This window comes from Erinaceus europaeus, chromosome 21 (genome assembly GCF_950295315.1).
Source record: "Erinaceus europaeus chromosome 21, mEriEur2.1, whole genome shotgun sequence".
NCBI classification, from domain to species: Eukaryota; Metazoa; Chordata; class Mammalia; order Eulipotyphla; family Erinaceidae; genus Erinaceus; species Erinaceus europaeus.
Window position 1 is genome coordinate 28985926 of NC_080182.1, and position 18080 is coordinate 29004005.

Sequence of the window (18080 nt, forward strand, 5' to 3'; positions counted from 1 at the left end):
TCACGCTGCCCCTGACCTTATGCTCCAGAGAACAGCACCCTCCAGATGGCCCTTGTCACCTCAGTCTGCTGGGTTCATTCCCATTCATCTCAGACCTTCAGCACCCCAGGACTGAGACAGGCACCCCTCCTGGCTTCTGGGCAGCATAACCTTCAGCTGCCTCCCCTGCCAGGCAGCCATGTTCAGAAGCACAGCACCCACCCCCACCCCCTTCTACTTCCCAGGTGTCTGGCTAAGTGCCTTGCAGTGTCAGAAGCCCATTTTGAACTAAAGCTGGCAGTACCTCCTCTCAGAGCTCTGGGCAGATTCCAGCCCTCTCCAGAGGGAAGGTTTCTTTTTTTAAACAGTGGGATTTCCGCCTGCTTCCTTCTTGGTTCCTGGGCTTCAGATGGAACCTGGAATGAATAGCACTGCCTTTTCGGGTCTTTCAGCGGGGTTAACCCAGGACAGCTGTGGGGGAGGCCCCTCTCAGCACCCTGGATAGGGAGAAGGCAGAGCCCTGGGGACCAGCCACGTGCCACACAGGGTGGAGAGGAACTCAAGGAACCTACACTAAGTCCTCAGATCAGCAAAGCTTAAGTCTGCAATTGAGATGGTGTGTGTGGGGTTGTAATGGTGCTGAAAGAGGAGAGACCCCATAGCCCTGCCCACCCTCCATGCGGTTTCCTGGGTGCTATTCAGGGAGCTCCCACATAGTGCCAGGAATCGAACCCAGGGTCTTAGGTAGGGCAATGTATAGTCTGTTCATCCCCAAGTCAAGTGCCTTGCCGTGACTCTTCTGTTCCCATCCACCCCGAGTCACAGAGCCAACTGCCGGCTGCTATACAGAGCGGCCCAGTGAAGGCTCTGAGTTGGGACAGATGGCAGCCGTGTGGGGACAGGCTCCTTCTGCCCTTGCACACTTCTTGGCGTCACCGAGCACAGACGACACCTGGTGGCAGGCAAGGAGCATCTGCTGCCTGTGACATTGCTCTGAGTACCTGACCTCGTTTGGACCCTCAGAGACTTTGTGAAGCTCTGTCACTGTCCTGTGTCAGGGACAAAGTCCTCAGGGCCATGCCGGTGAACATGGGTGCACCCAGGGTTTACACCAGACCGGCTTCCCAGTTCCCTCTTCCTCAACCTCTGTCCAGGGGGCCCTAGGGTGTGAAAGGCTTGGAGACACCTGGACGTCGGTGCCCCCACCCCTGGGACATACCCCCTGGGCTGGTCCTAGAACCTGGGCTGCTGACCGCTGCCACCACTGTCACTGCTGGGACACGAGAGTCACCTGGAAATGCCCACGCTGACTCCCTGCACTGCAAGGTGACCCTCCCTCCCCTAAGCCCTGGCGTCGTCCATGCTGGGTGACACGCCTTATCCAAATGTGCCCCACTGCTGCCCCTACCATCCTGAGCCCCACAGAACCACACCATGTAAAGGAGGCCCTGACTGTGCTCGTGTGGTGAGGGGGGCTGGGGTGGCTTGCAGGTGGAGACAGACTGGGCACCACCCAGTGCACCACGCACAGCAACCACAGAGCCCCATGGAGGGTAGACAGGGCTGTGGGGTCTCTCCTCTCTCAGCACCATGCACAGCACCCAGGGAGCCCCATGGAGGGTGGGCAGGGTTGTGGGGTATCTCCTCTCTCAGCACCATGCACAGCACCCAGGGAGCCCCATGGAGGGTGGGCAGGGCTGTGGGGTCTCTCCTCTCTCAGCACCATGCACAGCACCCAGGGAGCCCCATGGAGGGTGGGCAGGGTTGTGGGGTCTCTCCTGTCTCAGCACCATGCACAGCACCCAGGGAGCCCCATGGAGGGTGGGCAGGGTTGTGGGGTCTCTCCTGTCTCAGCACCATGCACAGCACCCAGGGAGCCCCATGGAGGGTGGGCAGGGCTGTGGGGTCTCTCCTGTCTCAGCACCATGCACAGCACCCAGGGAGCCCCATGGAGGGTGGGCAGGGCTGTGGGGTCTCTCCTGTCTCAGCACCATGCACAGCACCCAGGGAGCCCCATGGAGGGTGGGCAGGGCTGTGGGGTCTCTCCTGTCTCAGCACCATGCACAGCACCCAGGGAGCCCCATGGAGGGTGGGCAGGGCTGTGGGGTCTCTCCTCTCTCAGCACCATGCACAGCACCCAGGGAGCCCCATGGAGAGTGGGCAGGGCTGTGGGGTCTCTCCTCTCTCAGCACCATGCACAGCACCCAGGGAGCCCCATGGAGGGTAGGCAGGGCTGTGGGGTCTCTCCTGTCTCAGCACCATGCACAGCACCCAGGGAGCCCCATGGAGGGTGGGCAGGGCTGTGGGGTCTCTCCTGTCTCAGCACCATGCACAGCACCCAGGGAGCCCCATGAAGGGTGGACAGGGCTGTGGGGTCTCTCCTCTCTCAGCACCATGGACAGCACCCAGGGAGCCCCAAGGAGGGTGGGCAGGGCTGTGGGGTCTCTCCTCTCTCAGCACCATGCACAGCACCCAGGGAGCCCCATGGAGGGTGGGCAGGGCTGTGGGGTCTCTCCTCTCTCAGCACCATGCACAGCACCCAGGGAGCCCCATGGAGGGTGGGCAGGGCTGTGGGGTCTCTCCTCTCTCAGCACCATGCACAGCACCCAGGGAGCCCATGGAGGGTGGGCAGGGCTGTGGAGTCTCTCCTGTCTCAGCACCATGCACAGCACCCAGGGAGCCCATGGAGGGTGGGCAGGGCTGTGGGGTCTCTCCTCTCTCAGCACCATGCACAGCACCCAGGGAGCCCCATGGAGGGTGGGGCAGGGCTGTGGGGTCTCTCCTCTCTCAGCACCATGCACAGCACCCAGGGAGCCCCATGGAGGGTGGGGCAGGGCTGTGGGGTCTCTCCTCTTCAGCACCATGCACAGCACCCAGGGAGCCACATGGAGGGTGGGCAGGGCTGTGGGGTCTCTCCTCTTCAGCACCATGCACAGCACCCAGGGAGCCACATGGAGGGTGGGCAGGGCTGTGGGGTCTCTCCTCTCTCAGCACCATGCACAGCACCCAGGGAGCCCCATGGAGGGTGGGCAGGGCTGTGGGTCTCTCCTCTCTCAGCACCATGCACAGCACCCAGGGAGCCCATGCAGGGCGGGCAGGCTGTGGGGTCTCTCCTCTCTCAGCACCATGCACAGCACCCAGGGAGTCCCATGGAGGGTGGGCAGGGCTGTGGGGTCTCTCCTCTCTCAGCACCATGCACAGCACCCACGGAGCCCCATGCAGGGCGGGCAGGCTGTGGGGTCTCTCCTCTCTCAGCACCATGTACAGCACCCAGGGAGCCCCATGGAGGGCGGGCAGGGCTGTGGGTCTCTCCTCTCTCAGCACCATGCACAGCACCCAGGGAGCCCCATGGAGGGTGGGCAGGGCTGTGGGTCTCTCCTCTCTCAGCACCATGCACAACACCCAGGGAGCCCCATGGAGGGCGGGCAGGGCTGTGGGGTCTCTTCTCTCTCAGCACCATGCACAGCACCCAGGGAGCCCATGCAGGGCGGGCAGGCTGTGGGGGTCTATCTGTCCCCCTCTTTCCTTCTCCTTCTCTGACTATACAGAGTAATAATTTAGTTTTGAGAGGCCACTTGACCATATCGCATATGCACAAGGCCTAGCACCACTTTAAAACAACAAAGAGAGGGGCAGGAAGTAGCATAATGTTATATAAAAGACTCTCCTGCCTGAGGCTCTGAAGACCCAGGTTCAATCCCCAGCACCACCATCAGCCAGAGCTGTGCAGGAATCTGGTCTCTCTCTTTCTCATTAAAAATAAATAAATAGGGAGTCGGGCGGTAGCGCAGCGAGTTAAGCGCAGATGGCACAAAGTGCAAGGACCGGTATAAGACTCCCGGTTTGAGCCCCGGCTCCCCACCTGCGGGCGAGACACATCACAAATGGTGAAGCAGGTCTGCAGGTGTCTGTCTTTCTCTCCTCCTCTCTGTCTTTCCCTCCACTCTCTATTTCTCTCTGTCCTATCCAACAACGAGAACATCATCAACAACAATAATAACTACAATAATAAAACACCAAGGGCAACAAAAGAGAATAAATAAATATTTTTAAAAAGCTTGTTAATAAATAAAAATAAATAAACAAATAAGTAAAGAACAAAGATGGAAGGAATGAGAGAAAGCAGGTAGAAGGGAGGGAGGGAGGGAGAGAGGGAGGAAGGGAAGATGAGACGAAAGAAGAGAGCAGAGCCTTTGGTTCCCAAGGTGACCAGAAATGCAGAGGAAGCCTGGCTGTGGAGGTCCTGGGGCTCCTGCCAGGGAGCAGGACCTCCCTGGATGCCTGGAGCCCACAGGAGCCCACAGGAGCCCACAGGAGCCCACAGGAGCCCACAGGAGTCCTCTGCTGCTGCCCGCAGGGCCCATGGCTCTGGACACTTGCTTCCCTTTCACCTGCTTCCCTTCAACGAGAACTTCAAAGGGTCCCAGGGAGCAGCAAGATCTCAGCAGGGAGCCCCCTGGCTTAGAGTCCAATCCAGCTGTGGAGCCTGGAGTCAGCACTGAGGGGCCTGTGCCCAGTACCCAGGGACAGCCATGTCACCACTCAACAGGGGCAGGGGGTGAATGCCCAGCACCACCTGTGTGTGTCACACTTAGGGGCCTGGTGGCCCAGTGGGCAGGGCTGGAAAGGTCTCCACTCAAAGCTTAGTTCAGCTGAAGGCACCCTATGACCTTGGATGGGGGGGGGTCACCTTGCCTTCCCAACATTATGCTTCCTGGTCCTTATCTGTCTGTCTGTCTGTCTCTGCAGTGTTCACGGAACCCTAGGACTTTCCTTTCCGAGGGTCACTGGGCGACGGGTCACCTTCTGCACCTGTGCCCGGTGTAAGGTGACCCTGCTCCTGGCTCTGACTCAGTCACATGGATGGACTGCATTGGGTGGGGACGTGAGACTGGAAGCGGAACAGCACAGTGGTTCTGAAAAAGACTCTCCTGCCTGAGGCTCTGTTGTCCCAGGTTCAATCCTTAGCACCACCATCAGCCAGAGCTGAGCTGGGCTCTGGTGTCTCTCTCTCTCTGCATCTTTCTCTCTCTCATTAAAATAAATAAACATATGTTAAAGGGAAGCATGACAGAGGGGTCGTGAGAACCCCCACACGCTCTCTTAAGGAGCCAGAGTCATGCCACATGCTGCAGACACAAATGAGCTGCCCTCAGTGAACTCCTTGCCCCAGAATGCTTCACTCCTGAGTCATCTTTGCCCCAGAGAGTTACAGCCCTTCCACCCAGTGACCCGGCTGGCCTGTGTGACATCACCATCCCCCAGTGATGTCCCCTCCAGCCTCTCCACTCTCTGCCCCAGTCCTGCCTACCCAGTATCCATCACCACTGCCCAGAGACCGTCTGTCCCCTCTCAGCTGGGCCCTCCCTTCCTCCCACAGTCAACATCTCCCATCTTGGTTTCCTTTCTTTTTCTCTTTTAAAAATATTTTATTTATTGGACAGAGACAGAAAGAAATTGAGAGAGGGGAGTGGGAGATAGAGACAGAGGTAGATAGATACCTGCAGCCCTGTGTCACCACTTTTGAGGCTTCCCTCTGCAGGTGGGGACCAGTGGCTTGAACCCAGGCTCCTGTGCATTGTAGCATGTGTGCTCAAGCAGGGGTGCCACTGCCCAGCTCCTTCTTTCTTTTCTAATTGAATTCTTTTTTTTTTTTTTGCCTCCAGGGTTATTGCTGGGGCTCAGTGACAGCACTATGAATCCACTGCTCCTGGTGGCCATTTTTCTTTTTCTATTTTATTCCATAAGACAGGAAGAAATTGAGAGGGGAGAGGGGAGAGGGGAGAGAGAGAGAGGGAGAGACAGAGAGACCCCTGTAGCCCTGCTTCACTGCTCATGAAGTCTCCCCGCTATAGTTGGAAAGCGGGGGTTTGAACCTGGGTCCTTGTGCTTGGCAACAGAGTGCGCCACCTCCTGGCCTCCTGCTCCTGAAGCTTTCATTCTGAGAAGAGGGGTGAGGGTAAGAACACCTCACCAGAGACTCCTCAGTGCCCCGACTTTGCCACGTGGCTGGGGCCTTGCACTCAGGCTGAGCTCTGCTGGGTGGGTTGTCTGTCCAGCCCAGCTCTGAGACAGGGACGGAGACATCAAACGTAGGCCTTCTGGCTTCTCTGCTGCAGCTCTGAGTGAGCTGCCCTCTGTGAACGTCTTGTCCCTGGAATGCTGCACTCCTCAGTCATCTTCGCCGGAGAGTTGCAGCCCTTGCACCCAGTGACCCTGCAGGCCTGTGCTGGCACCGGACCCTAGTGATGTCCCCTCCCAACCTCTGCCCCGCACCTGGAGTTCACCTGGTCCAGCTTCTGCTCCCCACGTGGAGGAGTGTCCAGAGCCCAGCACCGTGGCCCCAGGATGGGGAATGGTGGGGAAGCGAGTTCCCTTGAGTGCTCCATGCTGCAGATCAGAGTCAGTACTGGTGCTTAGTTCTCCTGCTGTCTTGTTTTTGTCTCCACTCTCAGTGGGTCCGGGACTCCACCGGGGCCTGGGAGTGCTCCCCACTGAGAAGCAGGAGGAATCCAGAGTTGTTAATGAAACCTCCAGGGCTTCCCCCCCATCCACAGCCTGCCCTGAAGAGTGCTCAGTGAGCCCCTGACAAACTTGGATCCAGTCCATGGTACTCTGGGCTCAGTGCTGCTGTTCCTCCTTTCAGAAAGAGAAAGAGCATTTTTATGAGTCACCAAGAGCCAGATACAGCTGCCTGGGGCAGGGGGCACTGGTGGCCATCACCGCACCCCTGGGTCCTGGAATCTGTCTGGTCTGGGAGGCAGCTCAGGGGTAGAACCTGCAAGTGTGTGGTCCTGGGCTCAATCCCTTGTACTGTGTGTTACAGAGTGCCACTCCTGTCCTCTCTCTGGTAAATCAACAAATGCCAAAGTTAGAAGCATCAGGCTGGGGTCTTCTGGGCTGGACAGCAGGGACTCAGATCTAAGGGCTTGCAAGGACAGAGCCTGGCTGCTCACAAGGGCTTGCAGAATCTGCCCAGGAGCCAGGAAGTGGCTTGACCTCAGTGACGGGTGACAGTGATCCTTCAGCCCTGAGCTGACCGGGGGCAGGACCAGCACCCACACCCCACAGAGCCAGATAGGGCAGCAAGGTGACCAGCAGCAGAGCTGAGGAGGCTGGACTAGCTGCAGGTGCTGGGAAAGACTCAGTGATGCTGGGGCTGGGCGTGGGGGTGAGGGGGCAGCTGCTGGGGCCAGTTCTCTCCTGCAGGTGGGGACAAGGAGCAGGAGCAGGAGGAGCAGGAGGGGGCTGAGGCTCAGACTGGAAGGCCCACCAGCCCCTGAATGGGCTGAGCTCAGAAGCCCTCCCACCCCAAGTCATGTCAAGTACCCCCTCAAGGTGCTTCTGGGCCAGTTGGCAGTGTGGAGCAGAGCAGGGGCGAGCGGAGCCAGAGACAGCCCAACATGTCTGGGTTTGAACCCCAGCACCACAGACAACACTGGTGGGGAGGAGGAGGTCCATGAACAGTATGTGGTGTTGTGATGTCTCTATTTCTCTTCTCTATCCCCCCTTTTTCTTATTTATTTTTATTATGTTTTTTCCTTCAGGTTATCACTGGGCTCGGCGCCTGCACTATGAATCCACTGCTCCTGGCGGCCATTTTTTTCATTTGATTGGACAGGTTGAGAGAAATTGAGAGGGGAGGGGGAGATAGAGAGGGAAAGAGGCAGAGAGACACCTGCGGCCCTGCTTCACGCCTCTAGAAGCCCCCCCTGCAGGTGTGGATGGGGAGGTTGAACCCGGGTCATTATGCACTATGACATGTGTGCTCTACCCACTCCTGCTCTCTCTCTCTCTCTGAAAGACTGGCCTGGGGAGTTTGCTGAGTGGAGGTGTTAAGTGTGCTTGAGAGGCCTTGGTGCTACATGAAAAATAAATAAACTGATGCCCACAATTAATATAAATTCAAATTTAAAAGCCCCAATGGGACTCTTAGCAAGATGAGTCTCAGTTTCTTGGGAAAAGCAACTGCTTGCCCTAACTAACATGTTGATCTAATCAGTCTGGGTGGCTGCCAGCACTGCTCTCCTCGTCCTGCCCAGTGGCCCCAGGAGCTCATCTGAGACCCCTGTCATTCCTGTCACCCCATCAGGGGTAGGGAAGGACCCACTCACACCCACTAGGGACACAGAAAGGCTGGAGCCCTGGACCCAGAAGCTGGGGTTGGGACCTTGGCTTTTTTCCCTAAAATGAATTGTCTTATGACTCATCAATCCCACTCTTAGGCCTTTATCCAGTGGTCACTCAAACACTAATTAGAAGGAACACACGCAGCCCTGTGTTCATAGCTTTATTGGTCACAATCGCCAGAGAGTGGACGCAGTCTAAATGCCCATCAGCAGGTGACTGGCTGGAGAAGTCATGGGACATAGACTCCATGGAATACTACTCTGCCATCAAAAAGATGAGATTGTGTCCTTTGGGATAAAATGGATGGAGCTGGTGGTGATAATGCTTAGTGAGATAAGTAAAGAGACGAGAGACAGCTACCAGATGGCTTCATGCATATGTGGGATCTAGAGATCTGATGAACTTGCCAATATATACACATAGACATAGACATAGACATAGACATAGACATAGACATAGACATAGACATAGACATAGACATAGACATAGACTTACACTTACACATACACATACACATACACTTACACTTACACTTACACATACACATACACATACACATACACTTACACTTACACATACACATACACATACACATACACTTACACATACACATACACATACACTTACACATACACATACACATACACTTACACTTACACATACACATACACTTACACATACACTTACACATACACATACACATACACATACACTTACACATACACATACACTTACACATACACTTACACATACACATACACATACACTTACACATACACATACACTTACATATACACATACACTTACACATACACTTACACATACACATACACTTACACATACACTTACACTTACACATACACATACACATACACTTACACTTACACATACACATACACATACACATACACTTACACTTACACATACACATACACATACACTTACACATACACATACACATACACATACACTTACACATACACATACACTTACACATACACATACACTTACACTTACACATACACATACACATACACTTACACTTACACATACACATACACTTACACATACACATACACATACACTTACACATACACATACACATACACTTACACATACACATACACTTACACATACACTTACACATACACATACACATACACTTACAAATACACATACACTTACACATACACATACACATACACTTACACATACACATACACTTACACATACACATACACATACACATACACTTACACATACACTTACACTTACACATACACTTACACATACACATACATACACTTACACTTACACATACACATACACATACACTTACACATACACTTACACATACACATACACTTACACATACACTTACACTTACACATACACATACACTTACACATACACATACACATACACATACACATACACTTACACTTACACATACACTTACACATACACATACACATACACTTACACATGCACATGCACATGCACATGCACATGCACATACACATACACATACACATACACATACACATATCCAAGCAAAACAGACACAAGCAAACTGCAAGGCTTATAAGAACTCCGGTGGTTATCTTTGGGTGGTGAGAGGGTGGGGACATGGAACTCTGGTGGTAGGTATGGTGTGGAACTAGACTGTGTCTTCTTACAGCCATGTAACCTACTGTGAATCATAAAATAAAAAATAGGAAGAAAGAAAGAAAGAAAGAAAGAAAGAAAGAAAGAAAGGAAGGAAGAAAATGAAGTTCAACCTGTACCTTCCATGGGCATGCTGAAGGAAGGTTAGAGAGTGATGGGGCAGTGGGGACTGTGCCGTCTTGTGACAGAGAGACCTGGGAGCCTTGCTACCCTGACTTGCATCACAGGGAGACACTGACCCACCCCAAGTGCTGTGGTGCAGGAGAGAGAGAGATGAGGGAACTGGGAATGTGTCTGGTGCTTCCTTCACGAAAGCCCGAGGGAGATTCTGGTGGACAGTCTGACCACATCCTGGGGGGCAGGGTGAGGGGCGGGGCGGGAGGTGCTCCCCTTGGCATCTGAGGATCCCGCCCAGTCTGATGACTCTCAGAGGGGAAGCCTTCTGACCTTCTGGGCACAGCGACGCCACAGTCCAGCCCTCGCTCCTTCGTCGGGGCAGCAGAGGTTGCTCCCTGTTTGCAGCTGAGGCCGCCAGCAGGTCTGAGGGGCTCATTCCCTCCACCCTGGGCTGGGTCCCTTCACCTGGCACCCGGCTCTCTTCTCCCTCCACACCCCAGCAGGCAGGGCGCTGCCACAGTGCACCCCACACCCGGGGGAGCCTGCCCCTCGATTTTGGAAACTTCCACCGTGGAAGGAACAGTGATCAGCTGCCTGCTTCCACCCTGCCCTGCAGCTGGAACCCACCCACTAGAGCCTGGCGGGAGCTCCACCAAACTCCAGGACAACACCAGGACAACACCCATCTTGCATAACCTCTTCCAGAGAAGCAGGAGGGATGCTGGCCAGTTGGCCGGCACAGGCTCCATTCAGAGGGCAGACCAGCGCCCACCGGCTGGGGCCTTCCCCACACCTGCCCCGGAGCGCTCACAACACAGAGACCCTTAGAAACATGGGGGTTTCTACCTGACATGCCACCCTCGGTGTCTGTTAGTCACTCTGCTAACTGGAAGCCATGTTCTACCAACCTGAGTAATTCAAAGGGAAAACCCATGTGGTCCTCTGAGCTGACACCGAGAGAAACATCTGTTAGAAACTCCACTTGCATTTATGACGAAAAAGAAAGGAAGCACTTGGCACACATGGAATAGAAAAGAATTTCCCTGATCTGATAAAGTTATCTGCAAAGCCTCGAGTGTTCAGCAGGCTTGACTTCAGAGAGGTCAGCTCCCTCTTTTGCCACTAGGCTGCCAGAGGCCAGCAGCTTCCAGCCACCGGAGCCCGTCCTTAGCTGGTGAGGGGGAGAAGAGAGAGAAGGGGAACACCCTACGGACAGACTGCTTCTGCGCTCGTTGTAACTACGCAGGGTGCTTCAAAAGAATCCGTGCAGTGAGAGCTGCACATTCTTTCAGTATACAGAGTCAGTCTGCAAAGTGCAGGGACCCTTTTTCCAAATGGCAGCCCTCAAAAGTCTTTAAAAAACAGTATGATTACCACTCACATTAGCATGCAAACTATCAAGTTACCAGGAATATATTCAACCAAAGACATGAAAGACTGGGCTGGGGAGATGGCATGATGGTTCTGCAAAAGACTCTCCTGCCTGAGGCTCTGAATTCCCAGGTTCAATCCCCAGCACCGCCATCAGACAGAGCTGAGCAGGACTCTGGGCTTTGTCTCTCTTTCTCTGTTTTTTTTTTTTTCCTTTTCTTTTCTTTCTTTCTTCCTTCCTTCCTTTCTTTCTTTCTTTTTTTCTGCCTTTCTTTCTTTCTTTTTTCTTTCTTTCTTTTTTGCCTTAATGGTTATCTCTGGGGCTCAGTGCCAGCACTATGAATCCACTGTTCCTGGTGGCCATTTTTTCATTTTATTGGATGAGACAGAGAAAATTGAGAGAGGAGGGGGAGATAGAGAGACACCTGCAGACCTGCTCCACCACACCTGCACACCTGCTCCTGCAGGTGGGGGAGCTGGGGGCTCGAACCTGAGTCCTTGGGTCTTTGAGCTTAGTGCTATGTGTGCTGAACTGGGTGTGCCACCACCCACCTCCTCTATCTCTCTCTCTTAAAATAAAGTAAATGAAATATTTTTAAAAATAAAAGATATGAAAGATCACCAAGCACAAAATCAGGAAACACCTGCAGCCCTGCTTCCCCTACAGGTGGGGACTGGGGACTTGAACCTGGATCCTTGCGAATGGTAACACGTACACTCAACCAGTTGCTTTGCTTCCCGCCTCCCTAGACACAGTATTGCCGAGTGATGATGGGTGTGTACTGTCAAAAGTGGCTCTGTGGAGTCAGAGTCTACACGGCGGAGAATGAAGGAGCAGTCACCATGGAACCCATTCTAGAACCGACAACCAGCCAACCAGCGGGGCCTCTGACCCTCCTCGCCCGTGAATCAGGGCCCAGTGTCTCCCTGGTTATGTGCAGACACTTTGTCCAGTGAAGCTTCAGTATTTCTGCAATCTATCTTGGAGATCTTCACAATTTATTTCTAGAGAGAGAGGAGAGAGAGATGGGAGAGAAAGGAGGGGGGAGTAGAGAAGGGAGAGAGAAGAGAGAGGAGAAAGAGGAGAGAGAGAGAGAGGGGAGAGAGGAGGGGGGAGAGGAAAGGAGAAAGAGAGTGGAGAGGGGAGAGAGACGGAGAGAGAGAGAGAGACAGACCAGACCACCACTCCAGGATCTGTGGTACTGGGAATTGAATGAGTGTCACACAGGTAAGGACTGCACTCTACCTGAGGAGCCAAGCCCTGGCTGCAGAGCTGTTCCTGGGCCTGGCGTCCTTGCTGGTGGACCCCCACCTCCCCCATCAGGCCCACCGAGCCTGGTGTCTGCACTGGGATCCTCACCCAAGGTCTAGCTGAGTGTTTGCGTTCCTGTATCACTTTTTTTAAAAATTCTATTATTTTTATTTGTTTATTGAATAGAGCCAGAAATCTAGAGAGAAGGGGAGATAGAGAGGGAGAGAGACAGAGAGACACCTGCAGCACTGCATCACCACTCAAAAGCTTCCCCTCTGCGGGTGGGGATCAGGGGCTTGAACCCGGGTCCTTGTGCACTGTAACATGTGCCTCAACCAAGGCCACCACCGCCAGGCCCCTCCTGTACCATATCCTCATTCAGGCCTCACAGCTACGTGCTAACTGGCCCCATTTCTCAGATGAGAGAACCAAGGCTCCATCACCAAGCAACACGGCAGCCCCCTGCCCACCCCCCCATCATATCTCCACAACCCCCACCCCCACCCCGGTCTGTTACCTGAGCCATGAAAACCCCAAGGCCAAGAGCACAGGCTCCCAATCTACGGAGGGCCGCCAAAAATCACATTCTAACAAGCTGTCAGCCAGAGCTGCACCGTGGCTCCCTGGGGGTGCCTTCCTCACCCCTGCACCCGCCCTCTTGGGGGGAGGGAGGGCGGGAAGTTTGTACCACCTCTCTGCACCCAAGCTGCTGGGGCGGGGTGCTGGATCCCGCCCATGTGATGTGGTGCGTCCTCACTGGAGACTGGCAGCAGGAAGATGAATGGGAGAGAGGGAGAGAGGGAGAGAGGGAGGGAGAGGAGGGAGAGGAAGGAGAGCAGGAGAGGAGGGAGAGGCTGTCCCTGCTTCCCAGCATCAGCACCATTGTTCCCAGGGAGCCTCTGCCACCCTTAATGGCAGGAGTGAGTCACTTATCCGTGAGGGGGGGACTGTGCTCTGACCGCGGGTGGGCAGGACGGATGCAGGGTGGAGGATGCAGGGTAGAGGTGGCTCGACGCTGAGAGCAGGGTGGCAGGTGACCCTGTCCCAGGTACATACACGGCAAGCAAGTGCAGAGGGTGAACGCCTGGGCAGTGTGACAGTGACACTGGCCATCCCAGTCCCCTGTTCTCACACCACCTGCTTCCCCCAGCCCCCCACAGTGCCCCCAGCCCCCCACCACGCCCCAGCCCCCCCACCGTGCCCCCAGCCCCCACCATACCCTTAGCTCCCCCACCATGCTGCCAGCCCCCCACAGTGCCCCCAGCCCCCCTCCACAAAGCCAGCCCCTGCCAACTCTGCAGCCTGGGCTCCCTGGGGAGCAGACACCCGGAAGGAAGTCAGGTGAAGGGACATTCCTCTGATGTTCAGGTCCAGGGGCCAGGCTTGGGGCTCAGCTCTGGGCTTGGGGTTGTTTGTCTTTCCGTCTCTTTCTTCTTTAAGAGGAAAACAATGTCCAAGGGGTCTTCAGCAGGGGCGCAGATGCATCCCCCCCCAACATGTGAGGGGTCAGTTCCCAGGCTGTGGGCATTGCAGCCGTGGGTGGGCCACAAGGAAGGGACAAACGCCCGGGGAGCCCCAGCTTGTCCCGGAGGACCTGAGACAAGCAGCCCTGAAGGAAGATGGTGGGGTGTCTTTCTCCTGCACCAAGCACTGGGGCTCGTGCAGGCAGCCCGAGGGTCACAATGCGGCCACAGTGCAAGTCTGCCAGAAGTTTAGACGCGTCCGCCGGTCTGGCACCCACATGATCTATCACAGAAATGATCCTCCTTCACAGCCTGGCCTGGCACCCTGGGGACACAGCTGGACAGGCTGCCTTGCCTGCTGCACCTTACTCAGGACAGGGACACTTACAGAATGGGGGTGGGGGGCCCTGGAAGCCAGAAGGCTGTTGGCTCTCTCACTCCAGCAGCCCCCCTTCCCTTCTTGACTTCTCTCAGTCTGTCTCAAAAGTAAATAAGAGTAAAATCAAATTCTGTGCCCAGCAGGGATGTACAGTTTTCAAAGTCTGTTAAGCAGCCTGGTTTTAAGCCCTTGTGTTTGTCATCTTGCTGGTCCCTCCATCAGCTGTTGAGGGCAGTGTGTCAGGGTTCAGAGGGCTGCGGGTGCATGGATAAACCAAGGGACCAGGGACACAGCTGCTTGGTCCACACAGGGCTGAGTGCCTGGGACTGGGAGCCCGAGGCTGGGAGGGGAGCCAGTCCCTTCAGCCAGCTTCTGAGATCGCAACCCCCCTCCCCCCCGCCCCTTCCACAACTTTGTTGTGGAGAGAAGAGCGTCCACCGGGAGGAAGTTCAAACCCCAGTCTTTCCTCCTTTGGTGGCCAGGAGGGCCCCTCCCAGCCCAAGACTGACCGCTCCCTGACGCAGCCCTGAACTCACAGCCACGGGGCTCCACCTGCCGTGAGGGACTCTACTCTGTCTGTGGGCCCTGGATCTGGTGCCAGGCTCCCTGAGTGAAGCCCCTGTCCCAGGGGACCCTGCCAGACGCCAGCAGCACTTGCTTCCCTCGCCTGTCAGAGCACTGGTGGCAAGCGAGGGGCTGGGGGGGTGCCAGACAAGAGAGCTGGGCAGGGTATGGAGGCCTAGCACTCAGTCACGGAAGGAGGGACTCAGAGCAGGGTGCCCAGCACCCAGTCACACAGGCAGAATGGACTCAGAGCAAGGGGCCCAGTACCCAACACAGGCAGGAGGGACTCAGAACAGGGGGCCCAGCACCCAGTCACAGGCAGGAGGGACTCAGAGCAGGGGGCCTGGTACCCAACACAGGCAAGAGGGACTCAGAGAAGGGGGCCATGGAGACTGTCATGGAGACTGTCATGGAGACAGTCAGAGAAGATGGGTGTGACCCCCTCCACCCTAAAAGCTGGGCTACCTCAGGCAAGTTACTCAGCCTCTCTGAGCCTTGGTCACTAAGTTCATCTGGTTGCTAAGACCAGCGCTCCTGGCACCCACTTTTCAGGCTGGGTGAGAACTGGGCAGGGTGATGCACCCATGACCCCACCACCACCACTTACGCCTGCCAAGTGTGGAGCACTCAGGACTGTGCCCACCAAGCCCCAGGCCCCCTGTGTGTGCTGTGGTGACTCACCCCAGCTGTGCCCCAGGTCAGGAACCCTTGTCCTCTCAGGCTGTGCCCTCAGGCTGGGAGTGGTGGTGGTGCTACCTCGAACAGAACCACTAGGGTGGGGGCTCCTCCTTGGGGGGGGGACAGCTGCCTCCAGAGTCTGCTGTCAACTTCCTCGGCTGCTTCCAGAAAGATCCCGGCAGCTGGCAGACTCTGGTTCCCTCTGCCCTGGTCTGACAGCGCTGTCCGGGTCCCTGTGCCCACGCTCCTGCTCTAACCGGGTCCCCAAGGGTGCTCCCAGTTCACGGAGGGAGGGGAGCCCTGAGAGGGGCCTGGGTACCCCAGGGTGCTGTGCGCACTCTGGGGGCTAAGCGCTGCCCCTGCTGGGCATCAAACTGTACCCTGGTTTTGCTGGCTGGGGCACCCCTGGGTGCTGCTGCCCTGCGCCCGGGGCTGCCTGCAGTGGGCGCCGGCTGCAGAGGGAGGAGCGTGGCGGCGGCAGGAGAAGAGCAGCGGCCTTGGGGTGCGTCCTGCACCCAGAGCCTCGCCCTCGCCGGGCTGCCTGGGAGCCACAGGTGTGTGCGCTGGGGTGCGCGGGGCTGGGGGCCTGGCGCAGCCAGCACGGGGGCTCCTCCCTCGCAGCCGTCTTGGGGTCCCTGGGAGCCCCACCCCCAGCGCAGCCCGCGTCCGGGGGTGTCTGCTGCCCCCCGCGGCGATGGTCGCCCCCCACCCCGGTACCTGGGTCCCTGCGCCCCGCAGTCCCCAGCTCCCCGCGGCCACTCACCCGCTCGGGCTCAGGCTCCGGCTCCCGCGGCTCCTGAAAGTTTGGCGGTGACGATAGCGGCCAGGCAGCTCCTCAGGCTGCGGAGGCGGTGGAGGCGGGAGGAGGGAGGAGGGAAGGGAGGGAGGAGAAGGAGGGAGGAGGGAGGAGGAAGAAGGGAGGAGGGAGAAAGGATAGGAGGGGGAGGAGGGGGAGTGGGGAGGGGGCGGGGAGGGGCGGGGAAGAGCCGCACCCCACTCCTGCACCCCACTCCCCTGGGTCCCCAACACAGACAGTGCTGAGGGGGGGGGGAGGGGGAGGGGGGGTGTCAGAGCCTGTGGAGAGCCTTACAGGCCACCCCATCCCACCCACACACCTGAGAGCAGCTGACAGACAGACAGGAGGGAGAGACAGACAGACAAGCAGGGAGAGACAGGCAGGTAGGAAGGTAGGGAGAGACAGACAGGCAGGCAGGCAGGCAGGGAGAGACAGGCAGACAGCAGGCAGGCAGGCAGGCAGGGACAGACAGACAGGCAGGCAGGCAGGTAGACAGGCATGGAGAGTCAGACAGACAGACAGACAGATAGGCAGAGAGAGAGAGAGAGACAGACAGGCAGGCAGGTAGGGAGACAGACAAGCTGGCAGGCAGGCAGGGAGAGACAGAGAGACAGATAGACAGCAGGCAGGGAGAGACAGACAGACAGACAGCAGGCAGGTAGGCAGGCAGGGAGAGACAGACAGACAGACAGCAGGCAGGTAGGCAGGCAGGGAGAGACAGCAGGCAGGCAGGCAGGGAGAGACAGACATACAGACAGACAGCAGGCAGGTAGGCAGGGAGAGACAGACAGACAGACAACAGGCAGGCAGGCAGGGAGAGACAGACAGACAGCAGGCAGGCAGGCAGGGAGAGACAGACAGACAGACAGACAGCAGGCAGGGAGAGACAGACAGGAGCAAATTGCCTGAAGCAGCAAAGAGCTAGATCAGGGCAAAGTCGTCCACAACAGGAGGGGTGGACAGGCTGAAGGACCACCCCTTCCCCCAAACAGACGCAGACACTTCTGTGCACTCCAGGACAGAAGGAGCCAGGCTTTGGCTCTTCCCTGGGGTGGGGGTGGGGTGGAGTGTTGACCGGACTGCCCACCAGGTCACCTGTACCACCTGTGACCAGTGTGCAGGCTCCAAAGGCCTTTCATCACAGTTGAGAGGTAGGACACCCCCCAGCTGTGTAAGAGGAACCCCGAGGGCCTGGAGACAAGGCCTCTGTGCAGGTGTCTCCTCCTCCCTAATCACACCCATGCCACACCTGAGACGGCCCCATGTGGTCACTTTCTTAAAGCCCCTCCCATGTGCAGAGTACTTTCCTCAAGCCCCTTTCCTGCTTCCTGTGCAGTGTCCCCTGGCATGGGGACATGTGTGCAGATGTGTGCTGCCAAGTATGCGTATTTCCGGGCTCTTCCTGTCCCTCTCCTGAGGACAGCTCTGAGCATGGCTGGATGTGGGGGTGTTGGGCCCTCCACCCAGAGGCTGTGGGTCCCAGAGCTGGCCCAAGGTCCCGCTTCTCCAGCTGTGGGGGTGCCCCTGTGATATTTTTCTTACTGCCACCAGGGTCCTGGCTGGGGTTCAGTGCAGGCACTGCGACTCCACTGCTCCTGGTGGCCATCTTTTCCATTTTTTCCCCCTTTCTATATTTTATTAGGTAGGACAGAGGGAAATTGAGAGGGGAGGGGAGACAGAGAG

The 18080-nt window shown here is 56.5% G+C and overlaps 1 protein-coding gene across 4 annotated transcripts in view; it reads right to left on the reverse strand.

Moving 5' to 3' along the window:
* Nucleotides 1–16465, reverse strand: part of HRH1 (histamine receptor H1) — a 55795-nt gene extending 39330 nt beyond the window's left edge. Inside the window, exons 1-2 of one of the 4 annotated variants that reach the window (XR_009547085.1) lie at nucleotides 16365–16465; nucleotides 5271–6473 (exon numbers count right to left, since the gene is read on the reverse strand). The gene's annotated coding sequence lies outside the window, so the exon portion shown is untranslated. Of the gene's footprint in view, nucleotides 1–5270; nucleotides 6619–16364 lie in introns of those variants that run through there. The other 3 variants (XR_009547084.1, XM_060180715.1, XM_060180716.1) reach the window with 3 other exon arrangements.
* Nucleotides 16466–18080: the final 1615 nt, after the last annotated feature.